Here is a 13965-nt window from a genome sequence, read left to right as displayed (position 1 = left end):
AAATTCCCTGTCCTTTTCTTTGAATGGGGTTAGTGGTGTGGAGGCTGCATCTCATCTCTGAAGAGCTGCCTCATCTCTGGGGGGATGGTGCATTGTCTGGCCCTCTCCTAGGTGCCCAAGGTTACCCGTCAAGGAATAGCTTCTTGTATAGGGATATTTGCTGGAGAGATGAAGGGCTTTTCATCCTCCTGGCTGCAGCTTTTTACTGTGTGGCCTGTTTGGTGCAGGCTGCAATGGAGGAATTCCTAATCTGCTGTGAATGGTGTGTGCGGAGGCTGCCCCATGGATCATGCTGGTTGAAACCCTGGCTGCTTGGTAGCTCAAGGTGCCAAGTCTGAGAGATCTCTTTGCAGCATGCATTTAGGGCAGTGTTTTTGTGTTTGCAACACGGAGTTGTTATCAGGAGGCTGGGTGAAAGGTTTTCCTTGGAGCTCAGGAGAAAATGTTTTATCATTTAAAAGGGTAACTTGGGGTGGGAGAGAAAGAAAGAGAAAGAGCCTAATCTGGCAATTTAAATTTATTTAAAGATTCCCTCTGTTCCAGTTTGCTTCCTAGTCTTGATCAGAAGGAAATGCTGTTAGCTACAGAGTGGAATAAATCGAGGGCACTCTTATCTGTGCAAGATAAATTACTATTGTTTAGGAAAGACACTCCAGGGATTGAAGAATTTAATTAAATACACAGGGATTATGAATATGCATGTAAATTAGACAATCTAGATATGACATGGCTACAACTGCAGGGAATTGTTCCAACTTAAAAGTGTAATCATTCTTTTTATCGGGATGTGGGGATGGGTAACAAATGAGAAGATTCCCTTTCCCATTTGCCTCTGCCTTGGCTGGTCTCAGGTCATTAAGCAGTGGGAATTACCCGTCGCGGATCAGCCCTCCGCAAGCCTGCGGAGATGATGCTCTGGAGCCTTTCTCCACCCTAATGAGCTGCTTCAACAGCTGACAGAGAAATGGGGGTAGCAGCAAGGGGCTGCCACTGCCCTGGGGGCTTGGGAAGGTTGGGGAGTTGTGGTTTGCCTTCTGCTGAGAGAGAGGGGAGAGCGCTGCCGGCTCACTGCTTATTCTCAACCACCTCTCCATAGCCGAGGAGGATCCTCTCCAAAGGACTTGGAAAGGTGTTCTCTGTGGTTTCAGAGTGTATCCTTGAAAACAGCAGGGTAGGGAGTGCAAATACTGAACGATTAGCTTGTCTACCATTTTCTGCTGCTTTTACTGGGGTACCTTCCTCCTGGCTGATCACAGCCCCTAAAAAAGCGTGGTTTGAAAATCACAAAATTTTTTAGAGGCTAAGCTCTAGGTCATTGTGAACGAGATAGGCAAAACTGAAATGCTTCTTAGAGCTGAGACTCCCAAGAAATCCAGAGCAAGGTGTGGGAATGTACTTGTGCTGCCCTCTCCTCTGGTCTGTGTTTCTTGTAGCAGCCTGGTGTCGGTGCTGAGCCAAGGCAGGTTCTTCAAAAGACATGAACTGCATTATACAGTGCTGCCTCAAATGTGTTTAATTTGCAACTCTTAGAGGTGGCATCTAATAACAATGCAGGGAAATATTTTTCTTTCCTCCCCCTTGTGTTTCCTTTGTTTGACTTCGCCTCTATCCGCTCAGTTTCATTGTTCTGCTAAAATCAGATTTCTCTATAGTGTCCAGGTCCTGCAGCTGAAGAAATACATTGCTACAAGCCCCTGCCCCCCCCGAATTATTTTTAATTCTTAAAATAGGCAGTGAGACATGGATATGATCTGACTTTGAACTTGATAGTCATAAAAAAAAAAAAAAAAGGCTGGATCTTGATGAGATGTTTTTTCCATTTTTTTTTTTGTTTGTTTGTTTGTGTGTGTGCACGTGTGTGTCATTTCCCCCTATCTTACTGGTTTTCACCTTTCAGTTGGCTGGAGCTGTATGAGATGCATCTGTTCTGATGTGAGGTCCCCATTGGACCCCCAGGGACTGGGGACAGGAGTGGACCTAAGCCTCTGGCTGGCTTCCTTAGGGAGCCTAGGGTGGTCTACAGGGACAGGAGGTGATGCTCTCACCCCTCCACAGGGCATCAGCTTCTCCCACCTCCTCCCCCCCCTGGAATGGAGGGCTTATGGTAATTGGGAGCTTGGTCTTGTCCTGCTCAACCCACGTGGGAACAATTGCTATTTATCACTTTGAAAAGTGGATGATTTTCCAACCCCTGGCTCATGGATTCTGATTAAAACGAACACAAAAAACCAACCCACATCTGAAAATGTGAAATATCTAAAGCCTCCATACTGCACTTCTGTTTTTTTTTTTCTTTTTTCTTTTTTTCCCCAAAAACCTTTGAAGATTTTTTTTCCCAAGGAATAATATAATAACAGGAGAATATTTGTATGGGTGCACAAGTGCATGGAGACAGGTTTGAACAGTTGTAATAAAGCATTTCTAATAAAAATTTAATGTCCTCAAGACAGTGTTATGGCAGCTCATTACTATTAAAGGTCATTTGAAGAGTATTGATCCTAAATGTTACAGCTGAATGTAAACTTTGACTGTTACAGTTATTAATGTATATTTATGATCTATGGGATATGTATAAAAGGAAAATGAGAATATAAATGGTATGGTGAACTCATTTGTTTCAGGATTGCCAGAGGCCGAGTTCACACAATTCACCTCAGTTTTAATTGTGTCTCTCGTTTTCATGTTACATAGATTGAATCTTTTTTTTTATTATTTTTATTTTTTTTTAACTTGCAAAAATGTGTTAGTTTTGCCTGAGAAAATGGGTTGTGTATTTGAATTTTATGTCATGCCCTCAACATGGTCTGAGATCTGTATCTGTTCCTAAGTGTATGTTGGGGAACTTCGATGCCAAGACAGAAGTACCAAGGACTGAACTTTGTGACCAAATTGCTGGCAGAAGTAGGAGCTCTGAGAAGCATCCTACTACTCTGAGGGTAATTAGAAGGTTATGTCAGTAAAAAACAATTGTGAGAAGGTTAAATTGAGTTGATTAAAAATGTTGAGGTTGTATACTCAGAGCAGTGGTACTATATTTATATGTTTGCTATACTGTAATGCACCTATGTGTGCTTGTCTGAGACAGAAGGACTGTATTCACAGTGAATTTTAAGGCTCTTTGTATTAAAAAAAGGAAAAAGAAAAAAACCTGTGGTGGCAGGAGGAAGATAAACGGTGCTTGTGATATTTCAAAGTCACATTAATCTTTTTTCTTCCCTCTTTTTTTGTCTTTTTCCTTTTAATGTATTACTTTCTCCAGGGAAATTGTCTCCTCATTGACTGCAGCAGATTAATGCACACAGATCAGCTCCTGCATTATTTTTCTGTTTTGACAAGAGTAGTGATTTTTATATGTGTGTCCCTTTCTGCCAAGATGACAGCTCGGGTTCTTGCAGTTTAGAAGAGTTCCCTGCCAAGAAGTGGCAAGGAATGGGAAGCCACCTTTCTGATGCATAATGCCAGGAACAAAAACTTTCAGTGGGTGTGGAAGCTGTGGTTTTGGTGGTGAGGATGGGAGGCTAGCAGGGGCTGGTGAGGGTGAGTGTCTGGGGTGGCCAAATCCTGGCCTGTGCCCCTGTGCCTGGGGCTGCTGCTGCACGGTGCTGTGCACAGTGGCCTGGAAGATGCTGACGTGGCTGCTGGCCTCACGGCAAGGGTCCAGCACTGGTAGTGAGGTGTGGGCATCCAAGTAGCACAGAAGAGCCTGCTTTGAGTGAGCTTGTGACAGCATTGAGAGTCCTTCAAAAGCTCCTGCTGGTCTCCAGGATTTTTGATGTCAAGTAACCTCTTCTCTTTTTTTTTTTTTTTTCCCCTTTCCTTTTTTTTCTCCAAATTGCACTTATAAATACTAATTTTTCTATTGATCTTTGGTAAAGTTCCCCGTAAACAAAAAAGTGACAATTGAGCCAGCTCTGGCCAACCTATGCAACTGGGACAGATTTGGGTTTTTCTGTTCTCCCTGTGGCTCCCTCAGTATCTCTGGGCACGAACTTGACGTCGCATTTCTGATGATGGTTGCATCCTGTTTTTAATGGTTTGTCTAGACAGTGCTGACATAACTATGAAAATAGTTTGGTGACCTAGTCTAGAATTAGTGTGCATAAAGAAATCAACCCTCGCTTCTGATGTTTGCAATCAGTTTAAATGACTATATTGTAGCATAACTTAAGAGGGAGGCAGATTTGGAGTTGCTCCAAAGAGCAAATCGTGAGCAAAACACATCCAAACAAACTCGTGTGGTAAATACGCAATGGGTAGGGAAAATGCCTTAAATGTAGGTTAGCCAAGGCTTGCTTCAGGAGCTGCGTGGCAGGAGTCTGGTGTGAAGCTGGAGTTCCCCTTTGGTTGTCCCAAAGTTTTTTTCTGGGAAGCTTGTAATCCACACTGTAAACTTAGTGTGTGGGTTACAAGCACTGTATTTGGATAAGCTTTGTCAGCATAAAAAGAATGTGCTCCTTGCAAATGTCAGCTGTGTTACTGAGGGTGATTTGGATTAGGAGGTTGTAAACTTTGAGATCAGTGGTGTGTCCCGTTGGGTAGCTCAGAAATACCTGGCATGTCAGTGCTGGTGACCTTCAACATGGCAATCATTCTGAGCTTGGTGCTGGGTTTGAGACCAGTTTCTACAGCATTTGACTACTGCTCTAAGGAGCATGTTAACTGCCTGCTTGGCAGTTAACTACTAATCCCAGGTAATTTGAGATAATATCAATTTGAGATAATATCGATTTCCTGATCTGCAGGGACAGTGTGGATGTCTCTAGGGGCCACGTCATTCCTGCCGTGGGGTTTGTTATGGCGGTGGCAGCTTGGGCACTCTGCAAGAAGGGTGTAACTTGAAATTAAGTCCTTGGTGTTGATGTAGTAGCAACGAAGCTTTGGGATGGGTCTGGTTTTGGTTGGTGTATGTGGAATGTGGTGTTCATTGGGTTTGATATCCTTTGAGACCAGGATGAGGGGATAGCAGCACATTTGTCTCCCCCCCATCTTCCAGCCCCCACCACATTCCTGTACTGTAAACAGATGAAAAAGGGCAAAATATGAAAAGCTGATCTTACTTGCAGGGAAATAAATGATGTGTGAAAGGGAGTTGTCATGGAGCAGCTCAGTGGTTCTGTGCTTCATGCATAGCTAAGTAGCACATGGAGGCACTTCCCAGATGTGTGGAAACTGCCCTCTGTCTTCAAGACCTTCCAGGCAGTGTGGGGACAGGATGAGGTTTCCAGGCAGTACAGTCAGGAGGAAGAAGAGGACAGGCAGAGTGTCTGCATGGCTTTCACTTGCTTTAGGGTGGAAGGGGGGGGATGACATCGCAGATGGAGCTCGGCACAGTGCCCTATGCCAGTTCATTTAGTGTAGAAGACTCCTCAAGAGTGGGCATGCAGCTGTCCATCCTGTCAGTCTAAGGCTTTGTTTGTCCAGTGGTAACTTTTATTCTTGGCTTGCAGTGTGGAGAACACTGGAACTGCAAGTGTCTTGGAGACCTGTGATAGTAGAAGCCCATGAATGAGACTGCCTTGAGCAGTGGGCATATGGTGAAGGCTAGGACAGGTATCTGCCTAATGTCCATTGAAAAACCTCCTCTCTGGTATGGTGTGGGATTTATTGGTTCAAATGCCTTAAAATGCTTTTTTTTTTTTTTTTCTCCTTCCCTGGAGAAACCCCAGGGCAAGTGAAACAAACTTATGGATATCACCTAAATCTGACATTGGGTAGAGCTGGGAAAGGTGCCCAGGTTTATCTTTAGGAAAAAGCCAGCCATGGGCTTTGTTGGGGAGGACAGTTAGGGATTTGAACAGCTTTTTGAAAGTGAGTGACCTCTCTCACTCCTGCCATAGGTGGATGGGAGTTGTGTCCAAGAGCTTGGGTGCCTCTCAATGGCGCGGTGACTTTCCATGCCCTTGAGCCTTTGCAGAAATGCAGTCGCGATAACTGCAAGAAACCAGTCATGACATTTCCAGACCTGCGGGGAGCCTGGCCCTCCTGCCTGCTGCTGTGTGAGGAGGTGTTCCATGACTACCCTTGGTTACGTGCTTGAAGAGGGAGGAAACAAATCTTTACTGAATTGGAAACCTTGTGAAAAGGTCACACTTCTGAAAAGCTGTGCATTTTAAGACTGCTCAGCTCTGCAAAGCTGCCTTTGAACTGGAAGAGTGGGAGTTTAACACCCTTGCGACAGCTCTGGGCGTATTAAACCCACAAAGCAGAACTGGAACAGCCATGAATTAACTCTTGCTGGGTGTGTGGCCTTGGAAGGGGAGAGAAGCCTGCTCCTGGTACGCCTTCACAGGAAGGCAGCATCAGTGTGAACCCAACCCTTCTACTGGGCATCGAGGCATCCACCTGGGAGGGAAGATCGTGCAGCTGGGGGAAAGCTCTATTGCTGCTCAAATTTTGTGGACATCAGAGGGCCATGTGAGGCAGTGGTTCCCCAGGAATCATGCTTCCCCAGGGCCTGCTCCTTCCCTGTCCCTCTAAATTGCTGACTTCCCAAGGTGCCACCATCATCTCTGCCCAGGTCTTTTCTGCTGTGGCAAGGTGAAGATTCACTCGCTCTGAATAACACTGATAGTGGAATTGCTGTTTATCATCCATGCTGCTATTGGCATAGGTAAAATCCCTTCATTATGGGCCATTAGTTTGAGGTTGAAGGTGCTAATGGCCCTGTTCAGGAGAGCACCAGACACTTGCAAATTCTCACTGATGCAAGGAATTGATTGCTATCGATCAGTCCCTGAGAACCAGTCAGATGAAGAGTCTTTAATATTGCTTACAGGACAGCTCTCCCTCATTATCTTTTGGAGCTTTTTGAAGCTTATAGATAAGGAGCCCAGATCCTGTCCACCCATCATCATGAAGTCAGGTCCTGGGCTTGGGTGCTGGTGCTCTCTCATCTGGACGTTGCTCTCTGTGCCTGCACTGGGAAGGGCAGCAGGTAGCTTAGCCCAGTGCCCAGGATCTCCTCACCTCACACAGTGGTGGGCATGTCAGCAGACGTGTCCTGAATCCTAGTTAGTGGTACGAGACTGCTCTCAGCCACCCAGATTCCCTGGTTTGCTATTCTGTCTGTAGTCCTAATGCAAAGTCAAGTGCAGGGAGAAGATTTTCTGCAGTGTGTTTGAGCTCTGGTGTCACCTGGAGAATTTGGTGTTTTGTGGTCATGCTTGAGCTGAACTGGTCACCTGATTGTTATTGCTCCAGGTGGATTCTTTGGGAAGAAATCTATATAGCTATATATATAACCTATAATATCTATAACTATATATATAACCTATATTTGTAAATTATTTATATATAATATGTATTTATAATCTGTATAAACCCAGTTTATAGTTGATGTGGAATCAGGCAATGAGCCCACAGATAGTCTGGGTTCTAGGACCACTGTCTGTGGATAGTGGGAGAGCCTGCAAATGCTTAAGTGACTGCCTGAAAACTCGAAAGTGTTGGCTCTGGTCTACTCAGGTATAAAGGCTGTGTGCTCTTTTGCAAATGCAGAGGCCCATCTCTGTGATGTGGCTTTTACTTCCATGGGTGATCCAAGGGAGATTTTTTTAGGACTCCCAGTGTCTCTAAAACATCTCCTGCAGCACAGAGAGTAACGTGCTGTAGTTCCTTGCAGCTGCTGTGCCCTCACTGTTACTTCTCAGCCAGGCCATACCTCAAGGTCTGGATGGAGCAGGACAGGATTGAGAGGGACAGGAGATACTGCAACTAGGACATGCTGTTCCTGATGTTGCCTGATGGCTTATGGTGTTGGCCTGAGGTCAGGGCACTGGGAAGAGCACATGGGAAGGTGTCTGAAGTGAAGCCCTGCTTAGAACCAAGAGGAGTGAAAAGTGAGAGCATGGATGGAGTCCAAGCAAGTTTGACCTCTGCCAGTTGCTGCTCAACATCTGAGCTACTGGGCACCATGTAGAGAGGGACCTCCAACTCCTGCATTGTCAGCTGACGTCATTTTAATTAAATTGTGTCTACCTGGCTGGGTTCCTGCTGGCGTAAGGTTTTATTCTGAAGAGTCAGCTGGGCTGCAGAGGCACTGATCTCCAGCACAGGTTTTCCCGTGACACAATTTCATTTACCCACCATTGACAGCATCCCTATCTTTTTCCTATATCCCAGTGAGTGAGGATCCCAGGGAAGCAGATCTGAGGGAAAGACAAGGTGATGTGCTGGGCTCTGGACACCCCAATAAGCACCCTGACTATGCCTGTAACGTGCTTGTGTCTTTGTGTGAGGCTGGGACTGCTGTGTGAGGGCCAACCCATGGTGGGTAAAAACTTCTAGCAAGTTAATAAATCAATCGTATGCCTTTCCAGGCTGCGTGGGAGGAATTCTTTGTGGCAATGAGTCACCTGTTTGTGGCCCGTTGGCAGACAGACCGCCCTGCTGCCTCTGATCTGCAGTCCTCCTTTCTTCAGACACCATCAGCTGGAGAAACTGCTGATGCAGCCTGCAGTGTCTGAAACGAGCCGGTTCCATCTGCCTCCCTGATGGAGTTGGAGCAGCTTCTTTTTTTAACTGGAGTTTGCTGAGTCTTGGCTAATTTGTCGCCTTTGGAATCTGTAACGTAGAGAAACGCCGGCTAAGTTTGGGACGGACAGGGGGGTGCCAGAGCACTGATCAGCCACAGGTTGGATTTATTTTTTTTTAAAGTCTAACTTAGAGAGCAAAACCAGGTATGCAGTACTCTGATATGCTTTATTTCTAAATTTGAACTCTGATGACAGTGCTGTTTCCAAATGCAGTGATGTTAGATGTTTCTCATGGTTGTAACCTTACTCGGTGCAAGAGTTCAGTGTGTTTTCTTAGGGAAAGGAGCCACAGGTCTTGCCTTCTTGGTGGTGTGGGGGGTGTCCATGAGTTGTGTGCCTGTTTGAAGCAGATTGGCAGCTTGATGGGAATGAGTGGGAGGTGCATGGAAATGCCTATGATGTGACCCTGGTGAGACCTGGATGGAAATATATCTCTGTCTTGTTTCCCTTTGCTAAGGAAGGAGATGAGCACTTATGGGATACTCTGACTGGAGAGGGAAGGTAGATGAGGAGCTGGGACAGAGGGGTTTGTTGCTTGATTCCAGAGGAGGACAAGGTGAACCCCAGCTGAGGTGGCTCAAGGTGGTTGATCTTGGGGAAGTTTTTCTATCTTGCTGACACATAAGGCTTCAGGAACCCATATTGACTCCATGTTGTGATCCCTTCCTATGATATTCAGTGGAGTGACTAATTTGGATTGTGGTAGGGATGTTTCCAGGTAGGGTAAGAAATCTGTTTTCTCTAGGAGGAGAACACTGTTCATTGTGGTGTTGGCCTTGGGCTTGATTGAGCAGTGTGCTCAAGTAGCCTTAATTACTCTGGAAGGAGTTTAGTGTGTTTGGTCCACCTGGCACTTTATACAAGTACATTTATTTCAAAGTGTGCAGGATTCTTTGATCTTTGGGGTTGAATCACCTGCTTGGACCCATAATGATGCTTGGCACTCAGTACCATTTCTCTAGACCTACTGCCGCCGGTGGCCAGGAGGGTGCTTGAAGGTGATTGAATTAATTTGGTTAGATCTGGGCCTCCTGTCTGCTCTGGACACCCTGCCAAAAATTCATCCAGTCTTATCTTAACACAAACCTTCATCTCGTAAACTGGAGTGACAATTAGATGATGTCTGGGCAGCAAACCTAATAAGAGGCCAAGCAGAGCTTATGTTTCACCCTTGCTAACTGAGAAGCAGACAAGCTGGCTGAGACACGTCCCTTCTCTAAGCAAAGTTGGCATCCAGACATTTCACAGCAGCTAAAATAAATAAGCCCTTCTCCATTTTGTCCATCAGGAGAGGTCCTTACTGGGCTGGAGGAGGTGTCCTGGAGCTTGCTTCAAGGGAGAGCTGTGTGAGCTGTCCATTAGTGACTAATGCAGATCTCTGCTGCTTTTCTTGCTGCTGTAGCATCTAGGTAGCCAGAACTGTCCTCTGCCTTTACTGACCACATTTCCTAAGGCTTCTCATCTCTCTTATTTTTTGTATCTCATCCTGGATATCTTTGAATAACTTACTTCATTTGGGAGTTGTTCTTCTGTGTCTCTGCCTTTTGGCATTGCTTTTTGGGTGCCCTGCTGAGCTTTCTCTTGCAATCAAGATCTCATATGAGAGGGTGTGTTTGGTGTCTCTGCTTGCCTGGCATCTCAGGAGACTCAGGGAGTGGGAGAACCTGGCCACTTGCTTTCCTTAGCACTTGCCTGTTTGTTCCTGCAAGGAGCATCATGAAAGATGAATTGGTGGGATTGATAGAGCTCTGTACCCTGCTGAAATTCATGGGGCTTACCAGGGCTTGGGATGCTATAGAAACTGTAATTATTAATTGCAGTGACCAAAGAGTTTGGGGTGTGGACTCTGCCCTCCTATGTTGGGATGTTTGTGCTGTTGGGTCTAATTTCTTATGGATGGAGCATTGCCTCCCCATCCGTGTCCAAGCTGCTGTCAGGTGAGTAAATAGAATGGGCTAGACATCCTATTCCCCACAATCTTTAATTGATGGATTTTGCTTGGGAGTTACATTCTGTGCCACTGGACAAAGAAAAGGAGCCTGTGTAATTAATTGCTAAGTGAAAAACTCATCTCCTGTTATTTTTGAGAACTTGCCTATAGTTGGGCATTCCTGCTGTGACACATGGAACTTAAACAAAACCTGCACCTGGCAGGAATATTACAAGGCAAGAAGTTGCAAATGCCTCCAAGATCAACCTTCTGCAGTACCCTTTAGCTTGGCTTGTCAGCTGCTGCATGGCAGGAGTTATCAGAGGAATGCAAACATGTTTTGCTCATGCTCTTGTGGCAGGAATTTATTATCCTTTATTCCTTCATTTTTATTTTTGTCGTTTGCTTTTCTGGATGTGTATTTCCTTCACCTTTTGCCTTCCTTTTCTGTATTTGTTACCTCTCTATCTCTTCTTCTGTCCCAGTGACTCTGGTCTGAGGGCCTTGGAGATCAGAGGATTCCCCTAAAGGATCTGCCAAAGGTAGGCAGGCTAAGAAAACTCATCCTGTTTTCAGGAAGATGGCGTTCATGCTGCAAGGTTGCATCTCCACTGGGAAAATGCACAGAGATCTACAAACAGAAAGGGGTTGAACACTTGTATGCTCTCATCTTTGCAGCTTCTTGTGGTTGTCTGATCAAGCCAGGTAGTGCAGAGAATAGTTCTGTTTCAAATTGGAAGGATATGGGCCTTAAGGAACAAAGAGGATGAAGGTATTTGACATGTGAAATGTGGCAAGGCTTGTTTCTTGAGATCACTGTAGTGACTCTCTGGGACCATACATTGTTCAGTTTGAAGAAGCTCAGAAGATGACAGTTCTAGGGGCTATCTGGATGTAACATCTGAGTGGAACTTCAGCCTTGCTTTAGCTGATGGGCTATGTACCTGATTTCACTCCATGATGACTAGAAGTGCTCTATGCCAGTGGGACATTGCCTCCCCAGATCTGTAGCAGAGACCCAGGGCTACGTATTGGAGTTCTCCAGGGCAATTTGTGGAGAGCCTCTGTGAGTCAAGTTGAGGCTCATCGTGGCCACTTGCAAGGCTAGTGGCAAAGCCTGTAGTGGGAATAAAGTGTAAGATACCAGGTCCTCCTTTCCAAACATGCTGGTGTCATGATTTTTCCAGCTCTCTTCAGGCATGCTGAGAGCTTGGCTTTCTACTTGTAATGGTTAATGCTGCTGTAAAAATCACTTCCATGGTCACTTGGGAATTTTGCTGCAGAAGTGTCTCCAAAATAATAAATGGCTTTCAAACTCAGAAAGAACAAGTGTTATAGATTACACTTCTCCCCCACTGTCTTCCTTTTGTCTAAACCAAATTCACATTGCAGAACTTTAAAAATATACAGTCTAATCTCCCTGAAACCTAAACCCATTGATCTTTCCTGCAGGGCTTCATACATGTGTTTAATTTTTGCAGTGTAGTTGTCATCTTGAAGATTTGTGATTAAAGTAAGGCTTTTTCCCCTCAAAACCCATTTTCATCTGCTGGTGAAGCTGTGGGGAAGCACTGAATTGGTTCAAGGCTCATAGCAGGTTTTGTATTAGAAAGCAGAAATTACTAGTGATTGTCTCCTACCTTACCATCAGTGCCCTTGGTGATGTTATGCGACCATCATGTTCTGGGGGTGTGGGAAAAAAAACGCTTTTTGGGATGAAAAAAGCTTGGCTGCAGATAGCTTTTTTTTCTAAAGTTAAGCCAAACAAAATTAAATTTTGCCCTATTTTGGGCTATGGGAAAGTGTGCTCTTCTGCAAAGATGCTGATCATGTGTTACAGTACTCAACTGATGTCTTTTTTCCCAGTGATCTGGAGGACAAATCCTCAAGCCAATTAGACACTGGAATGAAAAACCACTGGAGGGAGAATCTTTGCCCACATAACATGCAGGACTTCTGTAAAATATGTAGAGGTATACTGGCAAACAGGGAAGGATCCCATTGGAGGGTAGAGGAGTCAGTCCACACCATTTCACACTGCTGGAATGTTGTCACACAAGCACAAGTCTGCTTATATGGCATAAATTGGCCTGTTTGAAGATTATTTTTTTTCCTGGAAACTAAATAGAAGTGCCTATCCTAACTGTAAATGAAGGAAATATGCTTCCATAGGGTGGTTCTTCCAAGGTTCTCCTTTCAGTGATCTAAGCATGGCCCTAAGATGCATTTTGGCAGGGGGTTGATCTCTGGCCACTCATCATCTCCTGACAAACTGAAACTTTTTTTCACTGTGGGTGCCCATGGGTGGCAGCAGGAAGGTGTACAGCCCAGTGTCCTCATAGCATCCATCAGTAAAGGAATCTTATCCTAAGCAAAGTTGCTTTGGAGTCCTGTTAGCACCTTGTGTAGGCCTTTTGCTTTTGCAGAAGGAGGTGACACCATTCTGCTCTGCTTCAAAAGCTGCTTTAGAGCTTTACTGGCAAGTGCAGCTGAGGCCAAAGTTTGTGGGATCTCTCTGAATTCTTCTCATTGAGCATTTAATGTGTACAATAGACTTGGTCTTAAGTTTGCATGTTTGACACTTAGGATCTGTCTAACATGCAGCATGGTTGTATAAGGTGTCCTGGTTCATAACCAGTGGGGAGAGAACACAGTCCTAAGCTCATTTTCCCAGTGTCTTGGAAAAGAGGTAGGACATTTGTGTTTGGTGGTTGTAGGGGCTTTCTTGTTGGAGCCTGTGCTTTCAACAGGAGTAGTTTGAAACTATGGATTTACTGAGGTAGAATTTTGCTTTATTGTACCTTTTGTTAGGTCTTTAAGTAGATACCCAAGTTATGTGGGTGTATGAGAACTTAGAGTCCAAACTGGAGAAGTGCTAGGCAGGGCAGAAGTGCAGGCACAAAATTGATTGTTGCGATCTGTGAATGTTGCCTTGCCTTCCAGGTATTTCAGTGAGTAGAAATCAGAGTAAATATATGGTTTAGGACAGATGCTACCATTGTAGCTGATATATGGACTTGGGGAGAGGGAATGTCACCTGTCAGTGTCATCTTGGTAACATAAGTGGAGGTGAATGTTCCTATTTACCCTCTCGGTCTTGGGGTGTATTTCTTTTTTAAACATTGTTGAATCTGTTGAATGTGGGGTGTTGAGGTTTTTTGTTTGTTTTTTTTTGTTTATTTTTCTTTCAACTTTGAGATCAGAGTTATTTGCCCTCCAGATTAAAACGTAGCTTTCAAAACCAGAGTGAAATTATGGAGTGTGGTGCATTTTAATTAGAACATTTAATTAGGAGAGAATTCATGAGTGGGGCTTGTTTTAAAGCGATCAAAGATGTTAAATGAAAACAAAAGAGAGCAAGATTGCAGAGAAGCGTAAAAGATCATTTATTTTGGGTATCTTCTCTACCCATCAAAGTAGATCACTTCCTTTTCTGTGCTTTTTGTTCCAAAAATAGCTAAGGTGCTGCCTGATTTCTGCAGGTCGATGTTGATCTGTCTT

General features: G+C 44.7%; 1 protein-coding gene across 2 annotated transcripts in view; it reads left to right on the top strand.

Annotated features, from left to right (window-relative positions):
• Positions 1–13965, top strand: part of ZSWIM5 (zinc finger SWIM-type containing 5) — a 97883-nt gene that overhangs the window by 14448 nt on the left and 69470 nt on the right. Inside the window, exon 1 of one of the 2 annotated variants that reach the window (XM_030454873.1) lies at positions 8385–8632. The exons of the other annotated variant lie outside the window; for it this stretch is intronic. The gene's annotated coding sequence lies outside the window, so the exon portion shown is untranslated. Of the gene's footprint in view, positions 1–8384; positions 8633–13965 lie in introns of those variants that run through there. 2 annotated transcript variants of the gene reach the window in all.

The sequence above is a fragment of the Calypte anna genome, chromosome 8 (genome assembly GCF_003957555.1).
Source record: "Calypte anna isolate BGI_N300 chromosome 8, bCalAnn1_v1.p, whole genome shotgun sequence".
In the NCBI taxonomy this organism is placed as follows: domain Eukaryota; kingdom Metazoa; phylum Chordata; class Aves; order Apodiformes; family Trochilidae; genus Calypte; species Calypte anna.
Note: the sequence above shows the minus strand (reverse complement) of the source record. Positions and strands in the feature narration are given on the sequence as shown.